The 13,131-nt window shown below is 38.0% G+C and overlaps 1 protein-coding gene across 9 annotated transcripts in view; it reads left to right on the top strand.

Annotated features, from left to right (window-relative positions):
* The window catches only part of CADPS2 (calcium dependent secretion activator 2), a 614,124-nt gene that overhangs the window by 181,365 nt on the left and 419,628 nt on the right, over positions 1–13,131 (top strand). The gene's annotated exons all lie outside the window — the stretch shown is intronic.

The raw sequence follows: 13,131 nt of genomic DNA, 5'->3' as shown, positions 1-13,131 counted from the left end.
AATTCATCAGCCTCTTGATGGAAATGCTAGATTCTTAGGTCATGGATGCCGAACAATTGCCATGAACTGACTGACAAGCATCTTGTTAAAGGAAAAATTAAGCCATGTTTTTCGTTAAATTTTGGACTCGTTGCTTTAATGTTGCTTCTCAATCTTTGCCATAGCCCTTACTGAATATAATTTTTTCCAAGATAATCCACCACATGCTGTTTGAATACCATGTGTGACATAGTGGCCATACAGAGTAAACTTGAGAGAAGTTGTATGAAAACAATAAAAACAAAAATAAACCACATGCTAATTTTATTATGGTGTCTAAATAAAACAAATTCTAGTTATGTGAGTATAGACAAATGTTGCCAAGATTATTAGAAAACAGAACTACTCAAGGTGGTATAGTTAGGAATATAATAGGGGGGATAGGGGGTGCACACCAGGTGAGAACATACACTACCAGGGTCAATCCTTGGTCCTTACTTGCTTCATTTAAGGTGAAACAGTGCTTCAGTTATCTTTATCACTCCCTTTCCTCTCAATTTCTGTCTCTATCCAAAGCAAAAACAAACAAACAAACAAACAAGCAAAAGGCCACCAGGAGAGGTGGATTTGTTGTTTAGGCACCAAGCCCTAGCTATAACCTGGTTCCTAGGTACAGAGATACATATAGATACATAGCTATGTATAGATATATGATTAACCTAACTCAAAAGATTACTTTAAATAGTGTTATGCTAGTAAATTTGGAAACTTAGTAAGATTGGTAAACAATTTTGTCTCAAGAGGAACAGAAATCCTGAATTAACTATTGTCCAATAAGATAGTGCTGTATATGTAGATTTTTTATAACTTTTTAAAATATTTATTTTATTTATTTATTCCCTTTTGTTGCCCTTGTTGTTTTATTGTTGTAGTTATTATTGTTGTTGTCATTGTTGGATAGGACAGAGAGAAATGGAGAGAGGAGGGGAAGACAGAGAGGAGGAGAGAAAGATAGACACCTGCAGACCTGCTTCACCGCCTGTGAAGCGACTCCCCTGCAGGTGGGGAGCCGGGGTTCAAACCGGGATCCTTATGCCAGTCCTTGTGCTTTGCGCCACCTGCGCTTAACCCGCTGCGCTACAGCCCAACTCCCGTATATGTAGATTTTAAAGGAGGGTTTTTCTTGGTAGCATCAGTTGCCGGTTTACAACTTTTCATTAACTGTTCCTTCAGTTTTTCAGGTAGAGGTGCAAATGGAATTTGTTTTTGACATTTCTAGTTAAAGTTTAAGACAAATAACCTCTGGTTCTGTGTTATTAACTATGCCTTTTTCTGGACAAATGTTGTCAGTGTAATTCTTAGCCAAGGGAAGGCTTGTCATTACCTGATTTATTTATTTTTTTTATTGGATAACTGTAAGAAGCTGAGGTTGCCAAAACTACTGATAATGTCTTAATATTTTGGATCGTAAGTGCTTGGAAAGTCAAAAATTTGTGGGAGACTATGGGACAATTTTGTTCTAGGAGAAAACTGGAAGACACATGATTTGCAAAAATGATTTTTGAAGACTCCTCAGAAGGTATTCTAAATGGAGAAAAGTATAGAGCAACATAGAAGCATCTACTTATATGAAATACTTAGCAAAATCTTATTGTCAAGTCATACAAATTGTGTCATAGGAGCAGGTTGTTTCAGTTCAGGGAGATGAACTTAATCTTGAAGAATGAGACTAACTTTAATGGAAGAAAGAGGTCTTATAAATTGGAGAGAAGAAAGATCCATTTATTGAACTCCTCTCAGGCTGGCATTATACTTAGGAACTAACAAATAGGTATGAAATCAGCCATCTCTTACTCATGATTTTGTCAGTGCTTCCTTGTCCTGAAGAAGAGGAAACCCGTCTTACTAATTCATAGATACTAGGTTTCCTAGAAGAAATGTCAGACAGCTGGGTGCTTCAGCATAGTTGCTACTAGTGTAATGACTCTATATATTAGTTTCCTTAGCTGCCTCTTAGGAGATATTAAACTACCTAATAAACGAGGAAGGATTTCATGACCTATGAATTGGAAAAGTATGCAAGTGTTCCAAATGGGCAAAGCTCCTTAATCACTTCTGCTCTATTTCTAAGAGCTTGTTCAGAGTTAATTGTGCTCTAAGAGACTGGGTCTTATGAAGGCAGTGCTTATGCAAATCTTCAGTGATTGATTGTGATTTAGGAAGTTCTAGGATCTATTTTAGAGTCTTAGGGCAAATTTGAATTGGCAGAAGCCCACAATCAATTGATCCCCCTTCTTAGCTCTTGCTAATTCAGGAAGCTAGTGTCTGTTAGAGTATGGGGAAGATGTTGATGACAAGACAGAAATTCTTTTTTTTTCATTTTTTTATTTTATTTATTGGACAGACACAGAAATTGAGAGGGAAGAGGGTGACAGAGGGAGAGGCATACACCTGCAGCCCTACTTCACCACCTGTGAAACACCCCCCCCCCCTCCGCAGGTGGAGAAGACAGAAATTCTTATTTAATTTACTGAGTTTTTTGCTTCTGCTTTTAAGCTTTCAAATAAAAATCCAACATGGTTGGGGAGGCTTGAGCATGGTGTCCACCTCAGGGAAGTTAGTGGCGGCAACGCGGATAGTAACTTGAAGTGAGAGGTTGTGGGCATAATGGCGTCCTCAGGAACTAGAAGCTATGATGGGAAAGGACAAGGGGTGGCAAAGTCTGTCACCTATTATCTAGAGGAGGTGGCAAAGTGCAACTCCTCCAAGGAGATATGGCTGATGATCCACAGTGAGTCTATGATATCACCCCTTTCCTTGAGCATCCTGGCGGAGAAGTTGTTTTGCTGGAATAAGCTGGCACAGATGCAAGTGAAAGCTTTGAAGATGTAGGGTACTCCATTGATGCCAGGGAAATGCTAAAGCAGTACTAGATCGGTGATATGCATCTGAATGATCTTAAACCTGAAAGTGATAGTTAGTATCCTTCGAAAAATGACATGTGCAATAGTTACTGGTCATCCTGGATTTTACCCATCATAGGCTCTGTTCTCTTAGGCTGCCTGTATCGTTACTATACTTCAGAAAGCAAGTCCTCCCTTGGAGATCTTGTTGAAGTCTGGACAGTATATCCACTTGGGAATGAGAACTAGAGACTTGTTTGGAGGCTGCATTGGTGCCCTCTTTCTGAATCCTACCTGTTGTATTTTCCCTTTTGGAGCCTAGATGGCTCACCAGACATCCATCTCAGCCCTGACCCATGTCTTTCATCTCTGAGCCTTACTCCTAAGCACCTGTATATTATTCTCAGTCCTTGCCTGAGTTTTCTCTTTTCCCAGTTTTCTTGTGTACCTTTACACTTCAAAATTGTGGGGACATGGTAGGTTGAGCCTGGTTGGAACCCCAGATACCTCTTTGTCCTGACAGAAGGCATTCATCTATAAACCTCCCCAACCCTCCCTGACCTCCATCTTGTTAGACCCAGAGACGGCAAACGCTAGAAGAAGAAGAAGACCCAGAGACTACAACTGTTCCCCCTCCACCTGGTCTAGATAAACCTGATTTGCTCAGTGGAATGTGAATAAACCTAAGAGCCCCTTCCTCATTCTTAAGTCCCATGCCCCAGGTTAGGGGAAGTCAAGAGACAGAGCTTCTTAGAATGAAGCTAGAGTCTAAAAATATCTGATTGGTTCTTGCTATCAAACTTTTACCCCTATTTGGCTTGTTGCCCTGGCACCCTGCCCCAGCAAATGGCTTCTTTTTAGCCCATATGAGCCCTGCCTTTTTTTTCAATAAACACACTACCCGTTGCCATGGTGTCCAGAGTGGCCATCACTCCGCATGCTTACCCCCACTGTGGCCTGGTCTCCTCCTCTATGACGCCTCTTTGGTGGCCAACAGTGGTGGACATGGGGCGGACAGGGCAGGCCTTCCTGCACAAAACTTGAGTTTCTAATTGTCACCCATATTTTTTAGACTCTGTGCCAATTGGTGAAATGCTTTCCAGTATTTTAAGTACATACTAGACTTTTAACAGGGTAGGATATTCTTGTTCATCTTTCTTCTAAATGATTAATATAGAATTCTGGCTTAGTTATTTACCAACAGAGGTTTAATTCATTAAGTGAAATTGCACATCTGATTTAAAATGCTACTGCCAAATGATATTCCATGTTTATATTTGTTAAAACCTTGTGATTATATCCTTCCTCCCAAGTTAGTGTGGCAATCTTGCCCTCTTTATCCAGGTTGTTTTATTCCCAAAATGCTGGACAATACTTCTCTTATTTATGTGGAGTGGAGAAAAAACAGAAGGAAAGATGATGAATTTGGGGGATAATGAGAAATGCATATTAATCTTTTTTTAGATTCTTTTTTCTCTATTTTATTTTTTATTTAAATTTATTTATTTATTTAAGAAAGGAGACATTAACAAAATCATAGGATGGGGGGTACAACTCCACACAATTCCCACCACCCAATCTCCATATCCCATCCCCTCCCCAATAGCTTTCCCATTCTCTATGCGGCCTCCTGGGCCGGTAGGGGAGTAGGGGTGGGTGGGTGGGATGGGATGGGACACAATCTTTTGGTGATGGGAATGGTATTTACGTACACACCTATTAAATTGTAGTAATATAAATCACTATTTAATTAATATGAGGGGGAAAATTGAATGTCTAACAAAGGGACTTTTCAAAGCTAAGCCAATTACCAAATAATGTGATGATAACAGTAACTATCCATTGTCTTTCCCATATGCTTCTCCCAATTCTTATCAAATATTAATCTTTCTTTTGAGAAGTATTAGGACATAAGGCACCAAAGACTTTAGCCGTCACTTTGATACAAGTTTCTAGTGGTCTTCCTCTCCACACCTTTTATTGCTAAAATGCAAACTTGTAATTATGTACAGCTGTAGCTGAAAGTGTGATGCATTTCTACTTACTGACAAGAAAAATTTTTATTCCCGGTTTTATAAGAGACTTCAAATTGATCAGAGATAGAGTATTTGACCTTTTGTTTGATTTGTAAAGTAACTTTATAATAAAATGGCTTTCAAAAGTGGGAGTTGCTAATAAGAGATTATTTACCTTTTATCTCTATTTTGCCTCCTGGCTCCAATTTTCAGTTTTGTTCTGTTTTTCTGCTGAGAATAGAAGATACTGGTAGTTTAAAAAAATCATCATGGTTGAGTTAATATGAAGATATTTTCTTGTGACGTAGAGGTAACAGCACTACCCAGTGCTACCCATAATCTAGTGTAACTTAATGGTATTCAACTCGTCTCTGAATCAAACAGAAGACTACAGTATGAGATTCTCAACTGCCATTAATTCCAAAACTAAAAATACTAGTAATAATGGATTGATACTTTCTTATTCTGAGAAATTAATTTCTTTATTATTGTACTGAATGAAAAGAAAAGTTTTTAATTTAGTGGTAAAGTTACATAGTCGTTGACTTGAATTCAGAATGAAGAACGGAGTTTATGAAGTGTAATCTTCCCATTAAAGTTTCTCTGCATTTATTTTAATTTTATTGGGGGGTAATTGTTAACAGTACAGTCTTTAACACATAGGCAATTTTTTTTTTTAGTTGAGGGTGTTAATGTGCTACAGTGCATATGCAGTCCTCATCACCAGAGTTTCATAGCCCATCCCCTCTATTGGAAGCTTCCCTATTCTTTATCCCTCTGGGAGAATGGACCAAAGTTCTTTTGGGGGTGCAGGAGGTGGGAATTATGGCTTCTGTAATTTCTTCTCAGCTGAAAATGGACATTGTCAGGTTGATCCATACCCCCAGCCTGTTGGTCTTTTTTTTCTAGTGGGATAGGGTTCTGGAGAGGTGAGGTTACGGGAGGTAGTCTACCTAGGGGAATCAGAGTGGTACCATCTGCAACTTGATGGTGCTCAGCTCTGCTTTGTACTTTTCAGCACCCTCTTGCCAATTCATAGATGAATTATAATGCTCCACCATGGTTTCTCTTTGTTCCCTTCTCCATAGTTTCTCATCTGCGGGCCTGGAAATCCTGCTCCCACTTAAAATTCCTAGATTTGTAGCTTTTTGTTTGTTGGTTGTGTGTGTGTGTGTGTGTGTGTGTGTGTGTGTGTGTGTGTGTGTGCATGTGCACGCACGTGCGCAGTCAGCCTTGGTCCTGTCTTAATACAGCCATCTTGACTCTGACCCCCATATGCAAGTTTTTATGCCCACTTATCTTTCTATTCACTTGTGACTGTAAGAAATCATTTTATGAACATTAAAATAATTGGGAAGATGAACTCATTATGCATATTCCAAGAATTCTAAATTATACTGAAATGAACACTTGTAAATAAAACAAGAAGGTACATTATTGCATGAAGACTAGTGCAGATTTGAGAAGATAAGGACACTATCAGTTTAATCCAATGTTTATGCAGAATCTTTGATGTGTGAGAGATTGTGCTAAAGGCCAGATATTAAAAAGATGAAAATAAGATTTAGTCTCAGGTCTCAAGTAGATTAATAGTCATTTGTTGTGTAGAGTGGTGTCTTAGGCAGCAGCAATTGACCTAAATCTTTCTAAATTTAATGGTTTAACAGTTAATATCTCTTATTGCTCTAGAATCTGAATTGTTATAGGGAAATTTTTAGGTCTTGCCTCATTTATGTGGCTCTAGTCCACTAGGAGCATGAAGGCCGCTTTATGTATCTTAGGCTCTAATGTTTGCCCATTTGTGGATGGATCATGAGTGATCTCAACAAGGATAACTGGTCTGTCGTCCAAACTGCTCCTCCTCTCATATCAAGGAATCCATTTTCACTTGATGGGGGCAGGATTCCTGGAGGGTAGGGGAAAAATTGAAGACCTCCTGAGGCTGAGACTTAGAACTGGTACATCATTTACTCTGCACTCAACTTGTCAATTTAAGCCTGGAGGCCATCTAAATTCAAATGGAGTGGAAATAAGTCACACCTCTTATTTCCTTTTTTTTCCACGAGGGTTATCCCATTGCTCCTGGCAGCTTTAAAAAAAAAAAAGAGTTGGGAGGGGGAAGAGAGAAAGAGAATGAATGAGAGACATGTGTAGCAGTGCTTCAGTGCTCATGAAGTTTTCCTCCTAAAGGTGGAGATGAGGGCTTAAGTCCTAGTCCTTACTAACGGTAAAGTGTATGCTCTATAAGGTGAATCACCATATGACCCCATGAATCTTATCATTGGACCTAATAAATCACATCATCAATGGCATTGGCAAAGGAATGCAAATAATTGGAGCTGGTTTATTTGTTATTTCAATCAGTACACTACCCACTGAGACAGACAAAAAAAAAAAAAAAGACTTCTGTAGAAGGGATTAAAATCTGAGGAATTTTGTAATTTTTGCACTCAGTATAAGAAATTATAAGCCGGGAGTCGGGCGGTAGCGCAGCGGGTTAAGCGCAGGTGGCACAAAGCGCGAGGACCTGAGTAAGGATCCTGGTTCGAGCCCCTGGCTCCTCACCTGCAGGGGAGTTGCTTCACAGGCAGTGAAGCAGGTCTGCAGGTGTCTGTCTTTCTCTCCTCCTCTCTGTCTTCCCCTCCTCTCTCCATTTCTCTCTATCGTATCCAACAATGACACGAATAACAACTACAATAATAACTATAACAACAATGAAAAACAAGGGCAACAAAAGGGAAAATAAATAAATAAATATATATATAAATAAATTATAAGCCTTTTATTTGAAGAAGTGTTTCAGAAGGGATGAGTGTAGAAAATGAGGCTAGACTTTCACCTGCCAAGTTGCAGACTCTATCATGTTTCCCTGAGCATAGGACCTCATCAGTGTGTCATGGAACCTGACCTTTCCAGAGCTTTATCCCACTGAAGATAGATAGAACCAGGCAGGAGGTATGTTTCTACCTGCCAATGCCCATGTCCAGTAGAGAAGCAATTATAGAAGCCAAAACTCCTACCATCTGTATGCCAAAAAGGATTTTGGTCCAAGATAAAAGATAATGAAGCTATATTAAAGAGGACTGGAGAAGCTGGAGAGGCGTATATATCATTCTTAGAAACTTTGATCTTTGACCTGCCAATGCCCATATCCAGTGGAGAAGCAGTTACAGAAGTCAAAACCCCCTACCTTCTGCACCCCAGAAACAATTTTGATCCATACTCCCAGTGGGGGAGAAGTGATAAAAGGAAGAGGAAAAAGAGGACTCTGAACTCCAGCTCCATCAGCACCTGGAGACAAAAGAAGAAAAGGATTGACATTTGGATATAGTAATAAGGTTATGCATGCTTGGAGGGGAAGAGAACTGGACCTGGAAGAAACAGGACAATTCTTTACAAATGCAGACAAATAGTTGTAGAGATGATAATTAATCTACGTCTGCAAATTTAGGAGTACTGCTGTGGCTTGCAATGGAGGGATTGGGGATTCAGAACTGATGCTGGGAACTGTATGGAATATACCCCTGTTGACATGTAATTCTGTGAATAAGTATTAAATCACTAGTAAGATAAAAAAGAAACTTTGATCTTTTCCTGTGGATAGAGGAAATCATCTAAGACTTAAAACAAGACAAACAAAAAAAATGCTACTGTAAACTGCATTACTTTTTTCTACATAGTGCTCTGGCAACAGAATGAATTCAAGGCAAGTAAAATGGAGAGATTAGATATGATTCTGTGGCTAAATTTTAGGCAATGGGGATAATTATGAAGGCTGAACTAAGGTAGTAGAAAAACTTCCATTCATCTGTGGTGAACCTAATCAAATTAGTCTTGCATTCAAACTTTTTTGAGCTAGGTGCTGTGTTCAGTGTTTGAGAAAAATTGGTATTTTTTAAAATTTGTCTCAAAGACTTTGTGGAACTTTGAAACATGTATACCATTTTAATTGCCTTCATTTCTCTCACCATTAGAAAGGCCAGTGAATTAAGTAGAAATACTTATCCTGGAATACAGTGATTACAAAGAAGTCATAGTTAATACTTAGAATGTGTCATCTTTGAGGGACTGGGCAGTGACACATCAGCAAAGTGCAAAGATCATCATGCACAGGAACCCCACCTTCAGGGAAACACACTAGAGGAGTTGTAAAGCAGGTATGCAGGTGTCTTTCTCTCCCCTATCTTCCCTTCTCAATTTCTCTGTCCTGTCAAAATGGGGGGAGGGAATGGAAAAAATAGTGGCCTGGAACTATGGATTTGTAGTGTTGGCACTGAGCCTCAGCAATAACCCTGGTGGCAATTAGAAAAAAAAGTTAATTTTTTAATTTTCCCTAATACACATATAGCCTAGACTCTTTGTTATGTTGAAAGGTTAATATAAGTAATAATGAAGATTCTGAGTAAATTGTGTGGTTTTTCTGTTCATATAGTAGCTTGTCTGGTTTTCCTTACTTTTTTTTCACCTAAAGTTGACTGGTAAATATCCTTTCACTGAATCTCAAGTTCCAGTTCATTAGACCTAGTTGCAGATCTCAGATCTAAATAATGGACTTAGTCAAGATCCTTCTACCAATTTTTACAGTTATGTATCGCTTAGTTTTGGCTCTGGTCCCACCTTGAACTTGTGTTTGAGTCCCTTTGTTCAATTAGCATTTTGTCCTTGAAATTTTTCTTTTTATGAGTACACACTCCTGGGATATGTGGGGCTGCCTGTGTAAACGTGTTCATGAACTGTCTACTGTTGGAGACTCTGAGGACCTTGAACCCAGTTCAGAGCTTCTGTTGACGCCTGACCTGCCCATACTTGCTGCCATCTCCCTCTCTCCTTCCTCTGTCACACATGTCTCTTGGCTGGACTCTACTTAAAAAAACTCAGCTAGGAATTTTGTGTTGTGGAGTTAACAAAGATCTTTTATTGTCCTCCCTACTTTACCATTTTATTCACAGCTTTCTCCATTGTCTGTATTCATCCTATTAAAATATATGATTGTCAAGTTAGGATCTCATATAAAGAAGAATTGCAATATTCCATATCAGCATATGATTGATTTAGGAGGTGACTCAGGGCTAGACCCTAGGACCTGACAGTCGTGAGATCCTGAGATCAGTCGCTGGCACTGAATATATTAGTTATTCACTGATTCTCCTAAATAAGATCTTTTTAAAACAATGTTAAGAGGAAAGGTATATTTGCATATAAAGTATAATTTTATTGCATATGTATGAAAATATGTTAGGATAATGATTAACTTATAGGAGAAAATTTTGAGAAAATAAGCTAATATTTATGAGGAGTTGGTAATTTATAGTCAGATGTAAGATTTTAAACTACAATTTAGCTGTCTTTTAAAATACTTATAGTGAAGATTGTACTTTGGGAAAATAGTTCTCATTAGTGTTATTTGATTTTCTGTTCTCAGTAGACTTATTACATGCAGTAAATACTCTGCTTTCCCAAATTCCATTTGACACATTGGATTACTCACAGAAAGCCCACGTGCCTTTACTTTCATTTATAGCTGTAAATCAAACATGGATCTGGTTCTTATAAAATGGATGCAATTTGCAACCAGCATTCATGGACTGTTTGGCATAGGTATCTTGTTTCTTTTCCACAGAAATGCATAAGTGGAAATAGATTGAGGGCATCATCCTTAACATACCAGCAATTGAAGTTTATTTCATGCTAAGAGCTGAGACCTTATTGTCCATTTGAGATAATTTTGAAGATAGTTTCTCATTTCCAAGGCTGTTCCATTATAAAGGGACTTCTTAACTTTACTCTTGAGATTTTCTAGAAGATAATAGTACTCTTAATTTGTGACAACCAGAAAATAACGAGAAATAGCGAAGAGGCCCATTGAGGCAGAATTGTCTCCCCATTCGAGAACCACTGTTGTAGGTAAATGATTGTTTCTGTATTTATTGTTGTCACTGGGACTTCATAGATGCAGGACAACTTTTTTCTTTTTTTTTATTTCTTTATTGGGAGATTAATATTTTACAGTCAGCAGTAAAAACAATAGTTTGTACATGCATAACGTTTCTCATTTTTCCACACAACAATACAACCCCCACTAGGTCCTCTGCTGTCTTTCTCAAGGACCTGAACTCCCTCTCCCACCCACTCCAGAGTATTTTCCTTTGGTGCAATACAGCATCTCCAGTCTAGGTTCTATTGATTTAGTGTTTTCTCTTCTGATATTGTTTTTCAACTTCTGCCTGTGAATGAGGTCATCCCATATTCATCCTCTGTTTCTGACTGCTCTTAACATGATTTCTTCAAGCTCCATCCAAGATGGGCTGAAAACAGTGAAATTACTATTTTTACTCTGAAAATGACAGAAAAACTTTTTGTAGCTAAAGAAGGGAAGATATGGGAAAGATATCACAGAACCAAAAGCTTCCCCTAGTGAGGCTGGGTTTGAACTCCAACTTGGGCCACATGTATGACAAAGCAAACACCTTTCCAGGTAAGCTACCTTGCCAGCCCAAAAGGTTAATTATAGTATGGGTATTTGTCCTAAGACCCAGACAAAATAGAGAGAGAGCTCTAACTATATTGTTTTAATCACTTCATCTTTTAATGAGAAATATATTATGAATAAGTAAATTGTTCTAGTCAAAGATTTTAACTGAGTAGTAGGAATTTCTGGATTTGAGAGATTTTCTGAACCAACATTTAGCTATTTTTACCATTAAATTTCAGCAAGTTAAAAAATCAAAGATAAAATTACATTTTAAATATTTTATCTCCAAATGTTAATCAAAAATGTAACAATTTTAATATAATGGTAGTAAACTGTCTTTTTAGTAAAGCATGACTTTTTAAATATCAATGAAATTAACCAGGGATTCACACTCAGACCTAGGAAAAGTCTACACATAAAGTTCAGATGTAAAATGAATCATGCCTTAATAAAGTTGTACAAATAGGACAAATGGAACAATTCAAGTTTATTTTTTAAATAAAAGCCAAAGAGTACATGCTTTTTTAAAAATGACAAAATTCTCTCAATGTTATTTGAATGCTCGTGTCCATTTTGTAAACTAAGAATTCACTCGGGTCTGTCCTTTTTGTGTCCCTTGATACATGGCAGATAACTTCTGTTTAACCAATAATACATAGTAAATGTTGAAATAAGTGTTGCCTAATGACCAGTTGAAACAGACTTCACATGACACATTTAAAATAAAAGATTATAGCCGTTCTAAAGCAGCAAGGATACTACAGTTAGCATGTTTGTTCACTCAACATTGAAAAGATAACTCTTACTTCTTTCTGTGTCTCTACTTATTTCCTTTTATTTCAACAGTGCAAGTCACTTTTTTTATGGGCTAAGCTCATCTTGTTCCCTCCAGCCCCTTAACTACATAAAGCTGTCAAAGTATAAGTTATTTTTAAAGAACATTTTGAAACACATTTAACTCATCTCCCAGTTTAGATCCCTTAGGCCTATATCTCTTATCCTTGGTACATGATCCAAAATCTTCAATCTGACAGTCATAGCCCTGAAAGCCAATTGCTGTTTTTCTTATTTCATCATCTTTCCCACTCTTTTCTCATTTTGTTAAATTCCTATTCCTTCATATCTGTTAACTTGCCATATTTCTTACTCCTTAATACACACACACACACACGGAGAGAGAGACAGAGAGAGAGAGAGAGAGAGAGAGAGAGAGAGAGAGAGAGAGAGACTATAACACCAAAGCTTTCTTTTTAATGCAGTAGGGTCTGGGCTTAAATCTGGGTCATGCACATGTCAAAGCAGCATACTATCCAAGTGAGCTATTTATTTCTTTGTTCTTAAAGGTCTTAAAGATTACTACTATCTGAAATCATCATATGTCACTTATTTGTATATTTCTGACTATTCCAAGTCTTCATTTTATTTGCTGTTTTCTGGAAACTTAATCTAATTATTTCTCTTTTACATGTATTTTTCTTTTTTAATTTTTTTAAATCCTTATTTATTTATTTTGAACAGAGACAGAAATTATGAGGGGAGGTGGAAATAGTGCGGAAGAGAGACAGAGAGACACCTGCAGACCTGCTTCACCACTGGTGAAGCTTTCCCCCTGCAGGTGGGGACCAGGGGCTTGAACCCAGATCCTTGTGCACTGTAATGTGTGCACTTAACCAGGTGTGTCACCGCCTGGCCCCCTGCATGTATTTTTCTATGCATCCACCTTTCTCTTTAGGACCCTATTCACAACTTCCAGGTATACATT

This window comes from Erinaceus europaeus, chromosome 8 (genome assembly GCF_950295315.1).
Source record: "Erinaceus europaeus chromosome 8, mEriEur2.1, whole genome shotgun sequence".
Lineage (NCBI taxonomy): Eukaryota > Metazoa > Chordata > Mammalia > Eulipotyphla > Erinaceidae > Erinaceus > Erinaceus europaeus.
The sequence above is the reverse complement of the archived record's forward strand: the minus strand, read 5'-3'. Positions and strand labels throughout refer to the sequence as shown.